The 24,027-nt window shown below is 43.1% G+C and overlaps 1 protein-coding gene across 1 annotated transcript in view; it reads left to right on the top strand.

The window, feature by feature from the left end:
- The window catches only part of sox5 (SRY-box transcription factor 5), a 189,976-nt gene that overhangs the window by 51,657 nt on the left and 114,292 nt on the right, over positions 1–24,027 (top strand). The window contains exon 3 of the mRNA XM_063905995.1: positions 14,508–14,575. The gene's annotated coding sequence lies outside the window, so the exon portion shown is untranslated. The remainder of the gene's footprint in view (positions 1–14,507; positions 14,576–24,027) is intronic.

Raw genomic sequence — 24,027 nt, forward strand, 5'->3', positions numbered from 1 at the left:
ACACCTACCCTCCAACCATCACCGGATTGCCCTCGCTTTGTTTCGCTGCCCTCTCTCAACCTCAGTGTGTTCACTTCTCGATTGATGCTTAAGTGTGTGTAAACTGTGTGTGACTGAGTGTGTGTAATTGCACATACACTGAAGAAGCCTTGTCTTCAGGAAATACATGTTCATATCTCTTAAAGTATGCATTCTTTTTCCTTCTGTGTGTGTGTGTGTGTGTGTGTGTGCGCGTGTGTGTGCGACCTGGGGACGGATATCTCCACCGACAGGGGGAACGGAATTATTCCGAGCGTTTAACATCTGAGGCCGCAGAACAAGGCGTGCAAGTAATACACGGGCCATGAGTTCAATGGTAATACAAGAAAAGGGATTTTTTCCTCCCCTTAAAGAGAACAAGAGGGAGCGAGGTAAATAATTCATTTCCTTTGGCTCAGGGCACGTCCTATTGTCACCGCCTAACGAGCACAAAGACAGGCGGCCGGCGGGCCTCTTATTGCTTCTGAGCGGCGGAGAGAGGAATGGAGACAGAGAGAGATGGAGCGAGAGGAAGAGGGGAGGCATGGTAATGCACTCTTTGATCCTCCCTCGTTAGCCCTTGGTGTGCTTCCTCTGCTCTCGGCGCCCAGAGAGATGGTCAGATCGCGCCCCTGGCTCTGTCAGGTGTGTGTGTGTGTTCATGTATTTGTGTGTGTGTGCCCTGGCCACAGGACAGTAAAGACACTTCCTCTCTCTAATGCAGCCCAGGTGGAGGTGCTTGCTCTAAGGGGGCCAAGAACTTAAACACACACACTTAGGTACGAAGGAGTGCTCGGATTATGTGCGAATGCAAATGCAAGCTCACATATGGTTGTGATGATTAACATCCATTTACTTAACTATTTGTATGTCAAATAAAAATATGCAGGACGTTTTTATGCAGAACCAAAAAAAAACAAACCCGAAGCTTTTGTGTTTCATCATTCGAACTGTGCCCTACAACCTGTTGGTTAGCTGGTGAAGGGACAGACACATGGTTGGTTACAGCTTATAAATGCCACCTTTCACCAGGCTGAAATCAATTCCTGCTTTTAGATGTCAATCAAAACAGTTTGATGGCAGAATAATTAAACCATGCAGGTTAAATCTGACAAAAGACTGATTCATTACCACAGCGCGACTGTGACCCCGTCTGAATGAGCTGCAAACACCGGGAAAATACTCAGAAACAATCCCTTATACGTTTCTACTGGACATTATAATCTTGATGAAGCCACAACTAAGCCTTTGCGGAAGCAGAATGCAATATAGGTTCCACAAAATAGGAGAAAGCCGGCAAGACTTCAGCTTTCAGAGGGTGGAAGCAGTGCTCTGCTGCTATACAGCCTCTTCTAGACCGTCTTCCGTAGCATTTTCAGAGTGTTTGATGTCCACACTGAAACAGGTGGCAGGTGGTTTAATATTTTCGAAAGCTTTATTTTAAGAAGTGTAAAGGGGTGGAATAGTGTGGACAGAGGGGCCACAACGCAGAGAAGAAGATTTGTCTTTGAATGTAGTGCGGGCTCTCAACCAGTAGCTCTGTTGGACTCTTTTTGTGCTGATATCATTGTGCTGTGTCTGCGGGTCTTTCCCTTATATAACTGTCATTATGGTCATTGTACTTGGTCTCCCTATCTCTCGGTCTCTCTCGCTCCATGTCATTGTTTTGGGGGGGTGGGGGGAGTAGCAGGAGGAGTTCTAGGCCTGCGAGGGGACAAGGTCCAGCCTAATGGCAGGAAGTCTTTAAAGTTTGCAGCCGCCACATTTCATCTAAGCACAGAGGGGGCCCCCTGGCCGCAGACCCCTGCTTTGATCCTCTCTCTCTCTTTGTTGGCCTCTCTCTCCGTCTCTCACTCCTGCACCAGGGCTGAGCGGCTGCTTAATTAAAAGATCTCCTAATACACACACACACACACACACACACACACACACACACTGAAGGTATGTGCAGCACAGATACATGAACATTTCTACACACACAAACAAACACACTGTTGGTGGAGTGAACATGAACTTGGACACACACAGTAAACACAACTAACAAGACAACTCTGTGTGTGTACACTCACAATGACTTACACACACAAACACATGCCATGCCTCCTCTGTGTGACTCCAACCAATGGAACTTATCTTTATCCTATTCCTGCAGCAATGTCTCCTTGGCAGTGTTATAGTATTTTATGTTGGGTTGAAGACAAAAGTCACTCCACCAAAACCAACAGGCTGAGATAAGGTATTAATTATGTATTTAGCTGTTACCGTGGTGTGGACAAATTAAGCAAAAGGCTCAGTTTCACCTCTATAGCGTGGAAAAGGAGATGAGGAACAAATACGCTCAACTTAGCACAATTACTTTTTTATGAATTCATAAATTCACCAAAGGTTGAGTACCGTAGTTCAGCACTCCGCTCCTGGCCTCATGCCAGGGACTGAAGAAAACCAGTGCCAATATCACACAGCATAAAAGACTGTTCAAATTAAACCTGTAGGCAGAATTATATTAGATGTTTTACTGTTTAAGATGGCAGTCAAGAAAGGAATTACGATGTTGTGCAAGTTATCTAAGTTGTTAGAACCAGATTAGACACCTCTGACAGTAAAGATGATGCATTGCCAGAGTTCTTGGGAGAGAGTCCGCAATAGTTTCTGTCCCATTTTCCTGATCTAGTTTGAAAAATCGACATCAAGTTCAAACACAACATTTTTAGCCATGTGAGGGGCACGGCCTTGGTGACAGAAAGTTAGTCTCTCAGTTGGTCCACCCGTTTGATCCCGACAGAAATATCTCAGCAGCTGATTGATAAACTTCCAGAATAAGTTCAGGCATTCATGGCACGCTTAGGGGCAAAACCATGAAACATTTCTATTGGCTACGATTCAACACATTATAATTGTTAGGCTAAGAGGCATCTCAGAGAGGTTGACCAATCACATCAGAGCCGCTGAGGAGACTGGGCTCTGGTTTCAGACAGAGGGTGAAAAGAGGTGCTGCAGGACAGGGCAGTGAAAGCCTCCACGCATTACTTTCTGTCCGGATGTCCTCCAATAAGAAATGATAGGTGTTAAGCCAGCAGGCTCTTGACATGGCTGTGAAATTACCAAACTACAAAGGGTCCACACGTGTGCATCGTTTTTCCAAAGTTGTTCCAAATTGTGATGCAATTAAACAGCCATCAGTAGCCATTTGTATCAGTATTCTTCTGCTAACAACTCTTTAATATCTCACTCAATAAAAGCCAGCACTCTCAGCCAGCCGGAGAGCTACATTTGATCTAAGAGAGGGCAACACAGCTGACCCTGTCGCCTCTCCTCGCCTCTCACACACTGTGTGTGTGTGTGTGTGTGGGTCATACTTGTGGAGAGGTATTAGCCTAATGGCAGTTGCATTCAAACACTTTTATTAGCTTTTCACGTGCCTCTGCTGGACTCCAGCCACTGTTTCAGAGCCCCTCGCTTTGGCATGACACGCGCACACGCGCACACACGCACACACGCACACACACACACACACACACACACACACACACACACACACACACACACACACACACACACACACACACACACACACACACACACACACACACACACACACACACACACACACACACACACTTTACCTCTGTCAAGCACCCACACCCACCAACACACAGTCCCAGGTTTCTAAGTGAGACAGGGCCCTGGGTAATTTGCTGTAGTGGAGCGGAGTGGCACTAAAAGCCTGCTGGGTAATTGAGAGGCTAGGGGACGGAGTGAAGCCGACTGCCCTCTGTGTTGGCGCGTGTGTGTGTGGAACTGTGTGTGTGTGTTTGTGTCAGTGTGTGTGTATAAGCGAAGGCCCCTGCTCTCTCTCATTATGCTGTGGCTCCTGCCTGCTTGTCATTGTCTGGACGCAGCGCCCACAGAAAGCAACAGTAATGCGCAGTGACACGCTGCGTGTGTGTGTGTGTGTGTGTGTGTGTGCGCGATGTGCAATGAGACATCATGTCCTCTGAAAAATAACAGTATCCTCACCCTGCCCTTCTGTCTCCTACACATGTGGACAAATGCAAACACATGCATAAGTACACACACTTATCATTCCACTAGCTGTATCTAGTCCGGAGTCAGATGGCAAACACAGACCCTCTCCCTCCCCCTCTCTCCCACCCTCTCTCTGGTCCACATCTGACTTTTTATGCCACACATCCTCACTACATGTAGAATGTGTATACATGTGTCGACTGGTATGCACAACTTGACCAGGTTCACTTTGAGTGAGAGCTTAAGTGACTAGGAGAAGGTTCCTAGTCATACAGCTTTGGTTTTATATCCGCAGGTATGGGGAGATATTCATCTTTATTATTCATTAATTCAATTTGTCTTCAATTTCAGGTCCAGTATGTTTAGGGTTGATTGACTGAATTGGATTCTGATGGAATCACCTGTTTCATCACAGTTAGTTATTCACTCATGCTCCTCTTTCTTCCTCTCCACTCTACCTCTGATGTTGTGGACAAGATCAATACAGTGTCTCCTCTCCTCAATATCTGTCGCTCACAATTCCATCAAGCAGATCCTTTATTATGCAAGTGTGTCATGCTTGGTTACAGCTCCCCCTGGTTCGGCTGCATGCACACATCATAACATCAGAAGAGAGTTTTCACTTATATAGACATTTTTCTACTGAATTAAAGTCCAATTATGCCAAGATAGTTATCATATCCTGTATATTCTGAACTAATCAGACTTGCAACACATTTAAAAATAAAATGAAATCTACATATGGCTAATATATTGTTGCGCCAAATCCAGTGAGCCTTTGGACGATTCACGAGGTATGGAATCATCATAAACAAGCTCAGAGAAAAGTGCCTATGTATATATCATCATGTTTCTTAATAAAAGACTACAAAAATCATACATATTATTCATCAAACAACGTAAAATAGAATCTGTGAATTGCCCTTTAGCTGATGGCTGTCCTTTGGATTGTTTGTGCTTTTATTTGTTTGTATGATGCTGTTGCAGCTATTCCCAGGGTGCATTGGTTCAGGAGTGATGTGTTCATCGTCTCCGGTAGTGACAAGCGCTTTCTCACACAAACGTGGACACACGAGGCCACACAATGTCCTTTCAAGTATGTTAACAGTCATAAAAAGATCGATGTTTTTAGCTTATCAGATATCTCTTCATCAGTCTATATTTGTGTTTTTCCACGTCTCTTTTAGCTGTAACTGTGTGATGCCTACACTTTAGTCCCTATCCTCTCTCTCCTAGATCTCTCTGGGCTGCTCCTCTCCTCTCTCCCTTCTAGTTGACGCTGACATGAAATCAATAATTTCACTTTTTTTTTTGTCCTTTTGTCTGTTTGCGGTTCTTTGCCCGGGTGGTATTGGCAGTGTGGGGGAGAACTATGAACATTTATGGTCCCTTTTCTCCAAGAGGAAAGGGAAGGAAAGTAGGAACAACAGAAGAAAATAGAAATATGAAGACAGAGGAAGACGGGAAAGGCAGCTAGGAGAGAAAACACACTTTTCACATCTATACGTCATGTAATGTATGGCCTTCTAAAACAATGCACTGTCAGCAGGAATGTAATAATAATTTTTTGTGTTTCAGGGCTGGCTCGCTGCTCTCGACCATGCATAGTCACTCCTTTCATGTCTTCATGTACTGTTCTGCTGCAATGTGATCAGCTAAAGCATGTTAGGTAAGCCATGTCAGAGCAGAGGGCTGGAAAAGAGGCTTTTCCCCTCCTTACACCAAGCCTGTCACTCCCGCTCTCACTGTCAGATTTGCTGAATTTGTAAGATTGAACTTTAAATGAAATCGTGGTCATTTTCACTTACTTAAAAACGCAGTTAAGGTGATGCTCACAGGAGGAACATAACATGTCACATAATTAACAACGCCGTCCTAAAGCTAATAACAAGGAGGTCTAATGAGATTTGTCATAGTCAGAGTAGCCAGCAATGCTCAGCCAAATATTGAATAAATAAACTAGAGATATTGATAGTAAGTTAGGCGCATGAAATCATGGGTCAGAAGAAGGACCTTCCCAAAAGGATTCATACTGTTCTGCCTGTGGAATTTTTATCACAGTTATTATGAACCAACATATATGTTATGGTAAATAATACCTTCCCCATTATTTGAGCATTAACTGTTCATTTTCCCAGACAAAGACGTTTGTTGACAGGACATGCAGCAGATACTTTCTCAAAAACACAAGGGTGCTAATGCAAGCCGGCCTACGAGAGAACACACATAATAGCACATATAGATGGAAGCTGTGCACGTGTGTTAAAGGGAATCAATGTGTAAAAGCAGCTTTATACATTTTGTGGATATGGAAGTGCAGTCCCAATCCTTGTTATGTATCAATTCCTTTGAAAAATATGTATCTTTAAGAATGGCTGTTATTTACTGTTTTGACTCCGAGAAGAATGATTTTCTCCTTTATTGAGCGTAGTCATTGCAGGCCTTTTTGTGTGCATATATCTGTATTGTATTGCCTGACCTTTAGGTGTGAACATAACAACATGTATGGCTTTAGTATGATCATCATTTTGAAGTCACGGTAGAGCGAGGGGAGACATTTGTTATTATTGTTGGAGCCTGTGAATGAATACTCTGAATTGGAAATGTCCTATCAGCCTGTTCTGTGCACACACTCTGAAGGTCATGTTGTGGAGGTGTCCCAAACATTATGTATTACTGTATAATGTACCATTGTGTACAAACAATGCACTTTGCATGAGTTTCTCTCCACACGTCTTGTGGCTTGTGAGGTAAACTAAAACAGATATAAAACAACAAACTTCAGCCCGTCGTATGATATTAGAGTCTTTGACAGTTCCTCAGAAAATGTGACATGTCTAAACACAGCCCAGGAAAAGAAGAGCATGCTCATTTTCTTGTTGGCAACCATCTATTTTTTTCAGAACACCTTTAAAATGTCATCCAAAAAAGTGATGCTTTGAAATTGTTCTTAAAGCAGCATGTCAGTGTAAACTGTCATTTGAGCTAAAAGCTATGACTTTGGATATCAACAATGAAAGTATGCTGACAGTTACGAGCTGCAGGACTAATAGGTTGTTTGACTAAAAACAAGATAAAATGCTTAAGCATCTTAACTTAGTGATGTTGAGTTTTTAAACTGTGTCGATTGGATCACAGCGCAATGGAAGAAGAGAAGGTCTTCGGTCGGAGCCAAACAGACATCATTAGAGGGAGAGGCTCCATTTGTATTTGTTGTAAACTGTGGGGCAGCTCATTAAAGGAAGCCCGTAACATCGAGAGCATCACAGTGTCACGCTCATCCTCAAGTTAAGTAAATAATAATTTGACACCTGAACCCCAAAGGATAACAGCGATAGAAATGTGACTTTATTGATTGCAAGAATACTGAGCAAGTAGTTAAAACCTCTCAGATATTTTTCTTGTCATGGCTTACACATTGTGGAATAAAGCTGTACATTACAAAAGTTAACACCCATAATAAAATAAAAAGGAATCCAACAAGGCACCACGATAGTGCTGATTCAGATCTAATGTGATTTCACAGAGATTTAACGCACTGCCACTGGACTTGGAGCAACATCGACACTGACCGAGGGGCACAGAGGCGGAAAAAAGGGGAGGATGGGGTGGTAAGAAGTGGGGAGGGGGAACAGAGTGGATGTGTGGGTATGTTGAGGTCAGTGTGTGTGTTGTGTGCGTGTGTTTTTTTGCGAGTGACCCCTACCTATGCATGGCCGCCTCCCTGGACTGAGCAACGCATGATGAAGAGATTCAATTTCTCTGCCTCTTCATGTCCAGGCACACACACATATAACACCTACATGCATGTACTGTAAGTCACACACACACACACACACACACACACACACACACACACACACACACACACACACACACACACACACACACACACACACACACACACACACACACACACACCATGTACTCGCAAGCCAGACAACAGCCAGTAGGAATTCTGTCTGGTGAAATCAATGGAAATGTACACAGTTTCAGACACATGGGACAAGAATATGGCATGTGTCTGCATGAAGTGTGTGTGTGTTTGTATCTATGTCTGTGTGTGTGTGTGTGTGTGTGTGTGTGTGTGTGTGTGTGTGTGTGTGTGTGTGTGTGTGTGTGTGTGTGTGTGTGTGTGTGTGTGTGTGTGTGTGTGTGTGTGTGTGTGTGTGTGTGCCACTGGTTGATCCGGGGAAAATAGCTTTTGTTGAGTCCCCTGTGCTATGTAACATTACAGAGTAATTACAGAGTGTGTGCTTTGTTTAGGGGATGTCTAATTATGCTGTTTGGGTTGTGCAAGGCCCTGGGGTGTCACCGTGTGTCTGTGTGTGTTTGTGTGTGAGTGTGTAGCCGGTGAGAAGACACTAATTGTGGAGGCGGTGTTAATAGTACAGCAACTGTCAGAGAGAGAGAGGGAAAGGTGGAGGGAGAAGAGAGGAAAACAAGCCTGAGTGTTTCACTCTGGCCTTTCCTCCTAATCTTTCATTACACCTGTCCATCAGGACGTTACCTACAGTATCACTTAATGTCACCTCTTCGTCATTATCACTTGTCCTCTTCTTAGAGAATGGATTCCAAAAACATGGCTTGGTTTGGCCTGCTTGTAAAGTAACAGTTCTATGTTAACTTTATGTCACACTCGCACTTCTATTAAGGGGCGGGACATCTCTAAGCAGTTGACCAATCGCTACAGATCCGGCCAGCCAACCAATCAGAGCAGACTGGGCTCTGGTTTCAGACATATATTTTTTACATGATAAGCATCTTTCATCATGGAATTTGCCAGTTGTCAATATAGACGTTTAAATTCCTAGCATTTTGTGTCTCACAGATACAGTACAACTGGTTCATACGAGATGACCAAGGCTGATAATACAGAAATAAAACTTGCAGGAAGGGATTTTTCTTAATAGCAATGTTTTCTTTCTTTATTATTGACATTTTTATACATTATTAATATAGTTTGAAAGCCAAACATTATGGCGGAATGATGTTTGCCAAGGTAGTGTGCCTCTGTAACATGTTTATTTATTTCAAGGTCTGCACGAGGTTTGTACAGCTGTGTATTTGGTGTTCCTATTGACATCCCTCCCAAATGCATTCTACCCATTCTGTCTCGCAAAGGCTGAACAGAAAAGATGTCATTGTCCCTTGTTTACATAATTCTCATTACCCGGGGTGATTTAGTCTTGGTAAAGAAAAGTAGTGATGTCGTATTTCAAAAGGAACCCCTGTTTTGAATAGCTGGTTGGCAGCTCTGTGAAAGGGTCAAGGTACTGAGATGCGTCCTTAGCCATACAACTAGCAACACAATACCCTGATGTCACCCATGCATAATTGCTAAGCACATTTGTTCAGATAAGTTGTACTCTATGGTGACATCTTTGAACCCAATGGAGCATTGTTTCGATCATATTAGTCCATCCTTCATTTCATATAGTGTGCTCGAGGGCACTCATTTGCTAACGGGATATAATGAAGTGCATTTTATTATTGTTAACGTCCTTATTTGCAGAATGCAGCATTACGTTTTTAATCCGTTTTAAATGAATGAAGGAATAAAAGAGTTTGCGGCTGCAATGTTGTTGTCAACATGGATTGAGTTGAAGATGGAATTGTACAGTGCAATGCAAGTATTTTACTGTTGTTTACTAAGTGTGCCTTCAGGAGAAAAATTACAAAAGCAACTTCATTTCTGTGTGCGTTATTGGCCTTATATAATGGCCAGTATTAGACGATGGGCAATGTCTTCTGCTATACTTGAAGAGACGCTCCTCAATAGCATCCCCCCCATTTGACCGTTACCTTGACAGCACTATTGTGTGCGCTAGAAATGACAGGATGTATACAACATTATCAAAATTTCTTCCGAATATATGGTCAGTTTCTTTTCTTCAATCTAATTTATTTTGGGAAATGTCCTGACGCCTTTCAGATATGTGACGTAGGGACTGGCGGGGTGAGGCCATCAGTCAAGTGAAACATCTGGCTTGAGTTTCAGTGTGAACAGTCCGATAGTAATATCTACTTACATCTTCATTTAGTACACAGTACATACTGATCAAGAAGGCACTATGCAGTAGATTATTCTGCGATTTCATTCACAGCCATCGCTTCTGGTTAAAAGAAAACAAGGTGGCATGACCTCAAACCAACCTCAAGGCTTTCAAACAACATTCCATAAAGCGATTGGTGACTATAAATATGAATATGCTGCTATATTAATTAGGGTTGATCAATGTTTGTTTGACTGCAGCAGACTTTACTCCAGTGGTGTCTCTGACCCTGGTCACTTGCACAAAGACACAATAGCAATATCACAGACAAAGACCTCCCTTTCTGTCTCCATTGTATCCTGTCCATAATCCGATTCACCCAATCAGAAGCTTTTAATTGGCCAACTATGGAGGTCACTGTTTGTGCTTGTTCATTAACTTTATTTAATTTTGAGGCTGCTCATGTCCCTGAGATTGTCTTCTTTGCGGCTCATTCATTAGAAATACCTTTCATTAGAAGAAATGCTTTTGGAAATGATCCTCTTGGCCTGTCGCTGACTCAGAGACAATGGGCAAGTGTTGTACCAGTCCTATGATCTCCCCACCGACACATTGCGAACATACTGCTTTGACGCTGTGCTACTTTTTAAATGCAGAGGGCCTGTAGAAAGCTACTGCTGAGCCGCTGTAGATAATGCTTATGTGCTGATGGGTTCACGTCTTTGTGCCTTCGTGCGTGTGTGTGGCAGCCTCTGGCGGGACGGTCCTGTGGTCCCTCCCCTCCTCCGTCCACTCTGTTAGCGGTCTTTATCTTCCCAACAATCAGGCTTTATCCCGGGACACTGCTGGTCCCACGGTAGCCCTGAGAGCAGCAGCCAGAGCTCCTATCCAAACCAAACTAGATATCTTTCCTGACATATGTTCACTTGTGTAACCCACACAACCCTAACACACACAAACATGCCCACACGGACAGTGCAAGGAATGTGGAGCCAAATACTACATGCAATTCAAATGTTGAAATTTAATTGAGCAGATTAGGTTTAGTATTCACTTTAAATAAAACAATATGAAGCATTTGTGGCATTCCTGCTCAAAAGACACAACAAACAACATACTGCTCACACTAAATCCCAACATGCCTTATTTAAAAAAATAAATGTATACCATAAATGACTTTACAGTGTGTAGATTTGGGTTGAAAGGACAATGTTAACACAAGGTGCAGTGATATTCTACCTGGCAAAGCAAATATGGGAGAGATGTGACACGGTTAGAAAAATAAGCATGAAAAACACTCAAAAAGAAATGAGAAATGTCCATCTGAAAAAGAAAATGTAATCAAAACAGCCATCAAAAAAAGACTTCCTTTAATGCGCCTAATACAATGTGAATGAACAGCCACACACGAGGACAAAAGCTGCACTGTGTCAGCATCAGTATCAGAAGTTGCAGAACATGATGTGGTGTTTGATCACCAGAAGCCTCTGGCACTGTGAGATGCTGAGAGGAAAACTGAGAGCATTGATTTCATTGTGGAGGAGCAAGGAGTGTGTGTGATTTGGCAAATGTGTGTGCGTGAACGGCCTGGAACATAAAACTATAGAGGCCCATTCAGGCCGTCCTTTCTCTCTCCTTCCATCAGGAGATAGCAGGGACATTGAACAGCGGCAACAAAAGCAGATTTCTATCAGACAGAGTTTCTGAGAGAGAAAGGCATTGTGTTGAAAGAGGCTTAATGGAAGCTCAGCTTAGAGCTTTATTCACACAAACTGTACTCTCCGTTCGAGAGAAACACACATGTGTACGCACTAGCAGGCACACACACTCACTTTTCCCATTTAGCAAACACTCCCATGTTCCTACACTCAAATCTGTGCTCTCAATTTGATAATATTTTATAATGTTTATAAGATATAAAAGAGTTTGTGACCCTGATGATCTAAAGCAAGGCACTTGAAGCACATTAATCTTATCTAGGACTGAAATCATACTGTATGTCAGGGTCTGTTGGTAGTCAAAAATAATAGATAATAAACATTTAGCTGAAGTAGGTAAACAAGTCCTTATTCCCGAGGGACTAACCTGGATTAGCTCCTTGCTGCAACAAAAAAAAGAACATATTTTTAAGTGGCCATTATTTAGTGTGCTAAATCTAAAAGCTTTTGTAATATTGTTTTATTCCTGCTTTTGGGTACATAAGAGGAAAAGAATATAGCAGGTGTCAGTCTCTCAGTAGATCACATTAGAAGGTTGAATCCACACCTCTGAGGAGAAGCATAACATGTACCTAATAAGTTCTCATCTATCAATATCACATGTCAGATTGCAATCCAAATTTGAGTCATGCAACTGTTTTATTATCTACCTCTTCTATAGTTAAAGTTTGCTTTAGTTTAGGCCAGTTAAACTACTAGATTAGGCAAAAATGACCTTTGTGGTTATCGGAAAACAAAAAGGCTCGAACCAGCTTCCATTGAAAACATCAACCAAATCAATTCCTTTCAATGAAATCAATAGTATCAGCCAGAATCTAAATCTGGACGACCAAGACCAAGACTTGTGAACTTGCCAATGAAATAATCAGAATGTCCTGAATCTTCTTTGCATTTGATTGAGATATAAGAGACTTGTGCAAAGTGGGTCGATGTGATTAGCATCGCTATTAGCAATTCTGTTGTTGGTTGTCTCACTTTGGAAAGTTATCAGCACCAATAAAAGAAACCAATCCCCAAACTAGAAATCTCCCTATTTTCCCTTATAAACCTCTCATCATCTCCCCCCCCTGCATCCCCCGGCCTGAATACCTCTTTTTCTCCCTTCCTCAGATCAGTGTTGTCCACTTCTTTATTACATGTAAACTAGGGATGAGCGAGCAGGCCTCCCATGGATTAACCGCTGCCTGACTTCAGAACTTGCAGTCAGACTTCCTCATTATGGAACGTGTAAAACCTTCACAACACACAGACGCACACACACTCAGACCGTGTCCCAAAGGGTTTTGTTTTTTTTACCAACTACAAGCCAGTACTATCCTCAAATCACATCGTTCAATATTCCTCCGTTTAAAAAACACTACACAACGGCTGCTCCCAAATCTGATTGGTGTTATTTGTAAGTCAGCCTAAATCTCAGCGAAGCTACACACACAAATGGAACAGGGTTTACTAATCCATTTGTAAGGCAATAGGCAGGCAAACAGGCAGGGGAGCGCTTGCCAAGTGTTGTAATCACAACTAAAGATGATGAGCCCACTCCCTTCCTCTGCACTCTACTGTACCGTGTGTGTCGGGGTGTGTGCGCGTGAGCTCTTGTGTGCGTTTTCATTTTTGTCCTACATCGCCTCCTTTACAAAACTGTGACAAGTGAGGGAGAAAATGAATTGGTATCAAGTGGATAATCTACAAAAGTACACTAGGAGCTTTTCCACCTTATGCAAGTCCCCCGCTCATTCATTCGCAGATACCACGCAATCTCCTTGAAAACAACAACAAGCCGGCGTTATGAGTTTTGAAAAGGCGGTAATTGTAAGCAGGTTGGGGAATAAATTAGAATGATGACAAAATACAGAGATAAATCCAGCTTAAGAGAGATGTACGCCACTGTTTATTTGATTTCAGCTTTTCTCTCTATCCGGCTCCTTCTCCCTCCCTCATTCCTGATCTTTTTTAGTGGGGTGGAAAAATGGATTTTTGTCAGTGATTTGGCCCTGAAATAGCTTATTGTCTGAGGCAGCCACTGTGCGGGTACAACGTCAACATCACATGTGTGTGCGAATGCGCTCGCCTGTTTCCATGGGGAGTAATGGCTTTAGAAGTGTGTATTGGCTCTGCTGGCACAATACGCCACTGTGCTCATTGGTTTAAACTGGTGTGTGTGTGTGTTTACAATGTGTGTGTGTGTGTGTGTGTACTTCTATAGTCTCTCTTGTTGATATTTATAGACTGAAAAATTCTGGTGTGAAGGGGGTGAGGGTAGGAGGAATGTAGGGAGCAAGAGGGAGAGAAAAAAAAGGAGGAATGAAGGGAGAAGGAGGAGTGGATCTATAAACTAGAATAAGTTACCTTCGGCTTGTTTTTTCTCTCGCTCCCTCTCTTTTGTTGTGTCTCATGTTCCCGCTTATCTTCTTTCACTCTTCTCTTTCTCGTTTTCCTCAAAATATAACGCACAAGGGCATTTAAAACATAACACAACCAACCCACACACACTCAACTTGGGAGCTACTTTTTGGACTAGACGTAGAAACCTCGGTCGGTGATTAACTAAAATTAAACTGATGACTTATGTTCAAAAGTTTGACAAGAATATGAATGCATTAAAGAAAGTTCGACCAAGAAAACTTTTCAGAGCTCATTCAAAATCTTTCCACTTCGCTCCCAACATCTCCCCATTTCTGTGTTTGACTGTTTTTCCCCAGTGTCTGATTAAATGTCTACAATAAAGGCTGTTTTTCCCCCTTGTGTGCAGGAGTGAGCGGGTCAGTCGAAGAGGTGCTGCTGACGTTTTCTTCATCAGGTTCTTCCCTTAAGTGACTGGTAAGGGCTCAAACTGATCTCCTACAATCACCCTATCCTATCACTGTGTAACAACAATCCTTCCTTCTCTATAATATCCTAAAGGCATCTGAAGCCTTTTATACGTCCTCCTGGCAGTGCATTTATACACACATCCTTTTTTTGTACTCACAGTCACTATACATTCGGGTAAAGCTAAACTCATCATAGTATAGATAGCCTCTGTTCTGTAGCTTCAGTAGAGACCATGCAATGCAGCCACGATGTAAGCTGCACACTGAGGAAAATAGAAATTCATAGCCATTATTGGTTTATATTCCAAAAGAAGAATGGAATATACTTGGTTCAACAAATGAACGATACATTGATCACTCTCAAAGAGCATGGAAAGAAGCTGGGATGCTTGCAAACATATTGAGCCTTTCTGGACTGAGTCTTTGCACAGCAGCCCAGTTTACTTCTTGCTGGCAGTCAGCAGGTGTTTTAGCAGAACCAGCCACTTCTCTTGTGCACAGTCCCTTGTTTCTGTCGTGCAAACTTTGACTGCTCGTCTAGAAACTTTTTCTAAGAAATTAATTTGACTGTGGAAGTTCTGCAAACGTCGTGGCATCAGTGAGAAACCATCCTGGGGCGCGCTCCGCTGCGATGACGATGCTGCTGTGTACAGAACAAGGCCTGGAGTCAGAGCAGGGCGGAGATGGCAAACCCAGATCCAAGACCAATGACCATGGAATAGAGGCTCAGCTGATACTGCCTGCCTGCTCTTTGTGTGTGCTTCTGTGTGTGTGAAGAAGTCCAGACAGTGTGTTAAGGCAGTGTCATGATCACAGATTGCAGCCTCATCACTGCTCAGCTGAGGAGATTTAGCTGGCACTGGATACACTGACCGTGACCCCTGTGTGTACGTGTGTGTGGGTGTGTGTGCGCATGAATGTTTGTTGCAGCCCTGTCTGATCAGCCATGACTCCGCCCGCTGCATGTGTGTGTCAACCAGGGGTGACCTTTTTTCTGCATGTGTCGCTGGAAATGTGTGTGTGGGTCCTGTGCTGCAGGCAGGGAAAGTCCCTGTCTTCCCTGTGCCAGAGAGTTGGAGGGGACACCCTGTTCATCTGTGTTTGGGTGAGTTTGTTCCGTTGTGGGAGTTCCCTTCTCAGACGGAGAGCGGCTGCATCAATTTCAACTGAGTTTTGCAGAACTTGAAAGAGATTCAGAACAAAATAGTAATCATCTCCAGAAATGTGAAACCAGCTTGATATTCAAGGAGGAATCCCAATTTGTTGTAGTGTTTTACTAGGTTCCAAAGGGAGTTTCTCCCCCATACACTCCTCCTGCCGCCCACTGCCTGAAACGCCTCCATTGGACTCATTTGTTTACTTCCCTATCATAGTGACATCAGTACGTAACACTAACACTTCTACTGGCTAGCGCTCCAACACATTGTACATGATAGGCTAATGGACGGGACTTCTCTAAGAGGTTGACCAATCCCAACAGAGCCGGCCAGCTAACCGACAGCAAACTGGGCTCTGGTTTCAGACAGAGGGTGAAAAGAGGTGCTGCAGCACAGGCAGTATGAGAAGAAGAAAGAGCTTTCTGAACATTAAAGCATGGAGACATGTCAGAGTAGAGGCACAACATACAAATATGAACCTGGAAATAGAATAGGGCCCCTTTAAGATCAGTGCACCACAGCAGATACAGCCAAAGTAATTGCCTATTAAGCCTTGACTTAAAAAGGTGTACAACAAGAGCATTTAAAGAATTGTATCCCAAAATAATATTACTCACTATAACTTATTTAACATATCTAGCGCATTTCTATGCAAGATCTGCTGCAGTATTTTGTATTTATCTGCATCATTGGAACCTAGCTTTAACAGATCCCACGTGAATAGCCACCCCTCTCATAGAGGCTGCAGTCAGTATGCTATTCTCCATACGTGCTTGTTAATTAGCTCAGCTCCATATCTTGTTGTGTGTTTCTGATGCCGAACAGATCCTCCGTGCTCTCTCTCCCACTGTCCAGAGCTGAGTGAGAGCTAATTGGCAGCCCGCTTGCCTGCCGCGACGGTGATCATGCAAATGTATTGGTGCTTCCCAATAGCCTGGCCCATCAAAACATTACGACGGCCATTACCCAGAGCCGGGGCCGGCCTAACGAACATATGCTCCCCCCCGCGCCCCCACCCAAACAACCTCCCCCCCAATTCCTAAACTCTTATTTATGTGTTTAATTTAATGTGCGAGGGAAGAATTTCGGGAAATTAAATTTGGTTTTTCGTCGGTGCCTCCAGAGAGTGGCGGCGTTATAATAACATGGTAATTTTTTACACGTCTTTATGAGAAATGAGAAAATTAATTCTTTCTGACAAGCTGTAATTATTGGGCTTGGAACAGTTGCAGCTGAACAGTTTGGGCTGTGGTAGCCTGGCAGTGAGCTGAAAGAGAGGGGTGGGGTGGGGGGGGATGCGGGGTGGAGACAGAAAGAGAGTTTGTACAATCCGATTCATATTCCCTGACGAGAGAGAGAGAAGAATGGGAGGGGGATGACAATAATGATTGACAGGTGGAGAGGAGGGGACAAGAGGTAGAAGAGAAGGAAACTGAGGTCATGGAAGGCAACAGGTGGAAAGGGGTGTAAAGAAGAAGGGGAAAGACGAGAGAAGAAAGGCGGAGGAGATGAGGTATTGGAAAGAAAGAGGTGAGGGCTGAGGAGAGGAGGCCAGAGAACATGGGTTGTATACAGGCTTCACAAAGCTTTCGGCAGGTTAGATTTAAGACTTTTTTCAATGACTAACTTTACAAAAACTCATATTTGCTTCTGAAGTTTGGACCTTTCGACAAAACATACATTTCCTACTGCCTGAAATTCTTTTCATGACTTTTAGAGAGATTGATTCTCGACATTTTAAAACCAATCCTTGTTTTATTTTTAGAAATGTGAATGAAATGCCTTTAAGACTTTTTAAGGATCTGTGGGAACCCTTTAAATGAAGGAAGGAGGTGTTGAGGAAGCGAAAAGAGAGGGTGATGGAAGGCGAGCAAGAAGAAGGAGGTTGGAGGACAGAGTGTGAGGAGATCAGAAAAGAGAAAATATCTGTGGAAAGGAGGACGGAAGGAAAAGAGGAACACGAGTAAGGCGGGGGACAAGACGAGGAGGGTAGAGGACAAAATGTGTAAGGAGCCAAGGTTAGACCAGAGGAACAAGCGGAAACGAGGTATGGCAGAAGGTGTAGTGAGGAGTAATGCCTGAGTGTGTTACTTCAGGTAGGAATTCCTGTCTACTTGTCTAATGTCATCAGAGGAGGCTCCTCTATGGCTCCAGCAGCTCCGTGTGTGTCAAGGTTACAACACATTAATATTCACAGCTTACCCAGTCAGCCTGGGCACACACACACACACACACACACACACACACACACACACACACACACACACACACACACACACACACACACACACACACACACACACACACACACACACACACACACACACACACACACACACACCAACCAGCATCTGCTCACACTTACAGGGCTTCTTCCTCATTGCTCCATCAAGCACAGGCATGAGTTCATACAGAAGCCTCTGAACACACACACACACACACACACACACACACACACACACACACACACACACACACACACACACACACACACACACACACACACACACACACACACACACACACACACACACACACACACACACCATGTGCTGAATATGGAATGATATTGATATTATGCGGCCATATTGTCCACAGTTATTCACTTAGGAGTGAAAGCACTCTTACAGTGTTGGGTGACTTATTTAATGACCCACTTTTGGAGTCAATATATGTGTGTGTGTGTTTGTGCGTGTGTGTGCGTGCGTGCATGCACCGCCAAGTGGCCATTTGTTGGCAGCCTTAAAATAAGAGCCAGTGTTTCTTTTTGCACGTGAGTGTGTTGTTTGTGTGTGTGCAATGGGGCTCAGAGGTCATGAGGATAAAAGATGGGTCACAATGTCCTGTAAAGCTTCAAAGATATAAAGATATTCACACAATTGTTCCTCCCTTTAAATCTAGAGGAATCTTAATTGAGCTCTGCATGTGTGAAAGGTTATGTTTGTTTTAAAGCGACCATGTGACAGAGAGACTGTGAACGTGTTGTGAGCGTGTGTGTGTGTTGGTGTGTTCTTCCAGAAAGCCTTCTTGTTTATTCGTTGAGCGTGTTCCATTTTGTCCTGTGCTGTTAAATGTTTCATCCTAGCAAAGGCATGATGGGACCCCCTGGGGATGAGGCATCTGCCCGCCCGGCCACACGCTGAATTATACATGACAGCGCAGGACAGTGTGTGTGACTATGTGTGTGTATGTGAGAGAGAGAGAAAGAGAGGGAGCATTTGTATGTGTCACTGAGGGAAGTGTCCACTTTGTTGCGTGACTCTATTTCAGATCTGCACTGAGCTGTCTTCAGCTGTATATTGTCTGGCATGCCCTCTCGGACTGTGTGTATTATCAAGTATATCAAGAAACTTCCTTTTTTTTGCAACAGTAGACCAAGTTCAGGCCTTCTGTAACTCAGAACTACTTGAACATTTTCCCACAGATCATGAACCAAATCAGACAGTCATATTTAGGACGAGGATGGGACTATATAGGCTTTTATTGCACAAAAGGTCGATGGTAGATTAACATTATCGGTATAAACGTGAATATCATCACACGAGTCACTTGAAGAGCTTTCAACTTGCTGTCATGGGAGAGAAATGACACATTTGAATAGGAAAGAACAGACTGATTTGGTATCAATTCATTCTTTTTTAATGGAGATGGAGCATGATTTATGATTGAGGATGTTACCTAAAAAAAAGATGTGTGTTTTATCTGATAATGAATAGAAACACATTTATAAACAAAAGATAAGCTAAATTGAGTATATTTTGATAATTATTGGGATAATATAACAAGTTAAAATTACTTTACCAAAATAATTGCGACATGAAACATCATTTTAAACTATTATGTATTCAGACATTTTTGGGCATATTTTGACTGGTAAAAGTTGCCCCATAAGGACAAAAGTGATTTTTCAACAACACTAGAAAACAAACAAACAAGAGAACCGTGTGTCCTCTGAAAGGTTAACTAATTTACCCCCTCTGTGTGTGTTTGTGTAATGTGTGTGTTCTGCACCTGAGGTCTTGCTACTGTAGCTAATGAAAGCCCCATCTCCTCATGCAAATGAGGCTGCTGTTAACCCCAATCAGAGAGGTCGATGAGTGCGCATCAATCCCACATCTCGCTGAGAGCTACGCAGGCAGCACACAATGCTGCCCACCCCTCCATAGGCCCACAGGTAATTACCGGGAGCCAGAAAGGGAGAGGGCTGGGGGAGTTAGAGTCTCAGGTAGGGGTGTGCAACCACCGATGCTTTTTTCATGTCATTTACGGGAAACACGGGGGTTAGTTTGCATGTCGGGTCAAGTGCAAGTCTACCACACCTCTCCTCTAAAACACACGCAGACACACAGTGGCTCGCAGTGTGACAGGTAATTACAGCTGAGCGGGGCTGCGCTGTATGTCAGGTTAAGAGGTCAGGCCCGCTGTCTGCTCCCTGTGGGCCACAGAGCGTCACCTCTCTGACTACATCCACAATAGCTCCATTAGCGGCGTCGTTCCACCTCTTTTCTGTCTCTGTAAGAACAGCAATGTGAAATGACAGCAGAAAAACAACGTAGCATTGACTGTTTCTCACGCTGAAAGCCAACCTTCTCATCAACTTACATCAACAGTATGTGATTAAATAAAAAAATGAATAAAAGAAAATGATTGTTGGCATGAAAGTTAAGCAAAGTTGTATGTGTCCTGAACTTAAAGAAGTACTGCGCCTGAATTGCGGGTTTAAATAGAGATACAAAGCCATTGGAATTTCTAGTTGCCAAATACATGGAAATCAAAAGTTGACGCTATGATTGTAACAAAGATTGTAAAAGCAAGCATCATAAACCACTGAGCATTGTTTCTAGTTAGCAAAGCCCTTACATTTACTCAAACTGGACTCCCCTCTGGCTGCTGCACACATACACAAATGCAGCCCTACGCATTGTTTTACGGCGGGGCAGATTTCAGTCCGCTTGTCGGTTAAAGAGACGGGTGTCATGTTAAAAGGCCCCTGTGGTAGATTTGTTCGTGTGATATTCAGATATAAAAAACATCGATTTGTCTTGGTTGGAGGGAAAGGTTTTCCACTGCTGCCAAATTTACTCTAAATTACGAAATGCTGGATTGAATCTTCCGCTTTGTTTGGTTACTGACAGGAAGATGTGGTTTTAAAGTAACGTACTGTATACAGACAGAGGATAAGTCAAGGGTACGTCAGTGTATTGCTTTGCAACGACTCCCTTGTGGCTTTAATGTAAATGAAAATTAGTTTTCAGTCAATTGCCTTGGATATTAATGAATAACAGATAACCAATAAGGTGAGCCCTCTGCCCTCTGCCCTGTGGTCTGATCCAGGCTTTCCTCTTATTAGCATGCATTATCCACACTAAATATATTCTCTCACAAACCCCTTTCACTTAAATCCCGCCATGATATGTGCTTGAGTATCTGTAAATTCCTCTCTATATATGCTTGAATTTGTGTGTGTGCAGGTTTAATAGTGTATCTCTTGGATGTGTATGCCATGAAATAAGATTGCCTTTCACTGAAGAGCACTTGACCAACAAACAACATCAGAGCGGCCTTTATTTTCTGTGGGGCAATAATGGTCACCTTAACACCATCACGCGCTCAACCCTGTGGGCAATTGACGTCCTTCTGCTCAAATTTGATTGGATGAGAACAATTTTTCTGTGGTATGAATAACAATGCCAATCCCTGTTCCCCCCTTGTTTCGCAGTAAGCCGGTTAAAGGCCTCCAGTAGACTCTGTATTCGATCAATTTTGAACGATTAGGTTTGCCAAGCCAAATTAGGTTCTTGGATCATCAGCCTTTGTGACCCAAGTCGCCGGAGGTGCTTTTACCCTCTCCACTCATTAACTTGAGCACAGGCATTCGAAGATTGTTGTCTCTGTGTGAAACGGTGAATTCCACAGATCCATTCATTGGCAGAAAGGGAACATATTTTACTGTTCATGGTTCTTTTCTTCTTTAGAAGCAGTCCATATGATATGTGTCTTAGTGAATGAGACATCTGTGTACACTTTCAAAGGACAGAGCCGGCTCTATATTAGAATTAGGCTGTCTTTCATAATAGCTGGTCTCAATTGGTATTAAAATGGTTCTCAGTCGCACAATACTAGAACAAAAATGAACGCATTTCACATAAAGTGCCTGCACTAGTTTTGAAAGCTATTGTTGGTTACTTTTTTCTTAAAGCTAGTCACGAGGCAATCCTGGTAAGGAAAGGTTAAGAAAAGGAACCCACTCACAAATCCGAAAGTATTTACAAAATGTATTACTTCCACATCTATAAATGGAAAGAGTTCATGTATTATACAGAAGCATTTACAAGCTAAAAAAACACCAACACTTGTTAAATATTCAAAAAACTAAAGGTATCCGACCCTTAAAACTAAATGGTCCGGACGTAATACATGACAAAGGAAAATAATGCTATACGTTAAATGTATTTTGGAGTAGGGTAACTTGTTTAGAAATCCGCCAGCCATTTGGTGTAGTCAAGATTGGACATTTCTCCCCTGTTGTAAATAAGAAAATATAAACTGTGATGCAGTATTTTTAAGGAACAACTTGTCGAATAAAACAGGCTTTTTTTAGGTCTCTCTGGTTTCTGATATTGTTAGCTTGGCTAGCATGGTAGTGTGGCTTGCTAACGCTAACGTTGATCGCCATTGGATTTCACTTTATACTCTTATTCTATCAGTAAACCGACGTTATCAGCAGCTCCGTAACACTCAGTGTAATGTTCTTATGGTTTAATAGGAAAGAGATTGATCGGATGTTTACGGACTCTCTTCCCGTGGTCCAAATGTGGTGATTCAGAGTGACAATATTGTCAAAAGTCATTGCAACAACCTTTTAAAAAACCTCTTTACGTTTAAATCACAGACAACCAAAAGAGTAAATGAATCTGCATTGATAACTTTCTGGAGCGGCAAGATCCCGTGCAGTATAATTACCCTTCAACTATTTTAATGTGTTCCTCTACCCTTGTTCATGCCTCACTGGTACCTCAAGGGCCATGTGCAGTTTTAAAACACAGCTATTTTTGGACCAAAACTGTGGTTAGAGCCCAGCAATACAGATATTGCACAATGGTAAGAACAATTTCGACTTAATCCGTGCAAATTTCAAAGCACAAATACTGCATTATCAGCAAAACTTTGGTTCAACTTCAAGCGCCTCACATGGTTCACTGTTCTGTACGACAAAGCGTGAAATACAGGTGAGCAACACAAACCGCCCCAAGAACCGCTCAATATAAAGATGACAGAGGGTCCATTTCCTTAACATACTACTTCCTCTAGGACTGTACATTCTCCCTCTGAAACAAAAGCAGAGGGAGGCGCTGGTGCTGGGCGCTGAACAGAGAAGATGAGAAGGTGCCCATTGAGAGGAACGCCAGACAGTGAGAGCTCCTCTCCTCTGAAACGGGCCCCAGAGCAGCCTGGGTGAGCCGGGGTTTCATTATCCCCTATCCCTCTGTGATGAGGGAGAAGAAAGGCGGACGTGAGAGAAAGAAAAAGAAAGAACAGAGCAGAGGAGGGGAAGAAGAAAAGAAAGAGGCGTTTGATAGAGCTGTGTGGAGACCGTGTGTGAATGAGCCAGTGAAGGGCAGCCATTGTCTTGCTGCGACCTCAATTTGGTACTGTACGCTCCTCTTTTTACTGCACTGTCTCGAGCCACAATGCCTCCTTTCTCCTCCACTCTACTCCCTCTCTCTCTTAAAGAAATAGGGGGATTAGGGCCCACTGAGGGGAACTGCGTGTCCAGATTGCCAACCATCATGACTCTTCGCAATTTGACGACAAGGGGGCGAGATATTCTAGGCGACATTCGTCCATTGTTTTTGTGCTTCTCACTTTTTCAGCCTCTTTCTCCATTAACTTTGGTCAATTATTGTTTCCCCCTGGTCAGTGAAGCAGATATAGAAAATGTGGAATGTGTGATAATGGAAAAGGAATGCATTTATTTTTGGACTGTCTTAAGAAGGGAGGTGCGGGAGTTAGAAAAAGAGAGAGTGGAAAACACAGAGAGTCACAGGGACACAGACTGAGAGCGCAGCTGTACTTCCTGTTTACCCAGGCCTTGTTTGAGACAGTGGGAAGGAACAGGGGCTGCATTCATCTCTTCATTTCTACCTCCGCTGACCCCCTCCCTCCTTCTCCTTCAATTCTTTATTTTCTCTTTCCTTGTGCTCTCTCTTCCTCCTCCCCCCCTTGTCTCTTGCTGATAAACTGTGCTGAACTCGTCAGGATGAGCTAGATTAGGCAGTGCGTCGCGCTGTTTAGTAGGCAT

Source organism: Eleginops maclovinus, chromosome 17, assembly GCF_036324505.1.
Source record: "Eleginops maclovinus isolate JMC-PN-2008 ecotype Puerto Natales chromosome 17, JC_Emac_rtc_rv5, whole genome shotgun sequence".
NCBI classification, from domain to species: Eukaryota; Metazoa; Chordata; class Actinopteri; order Perciformes; family Eleginopidae; genus Eleginops; species Eleginops maclovinus.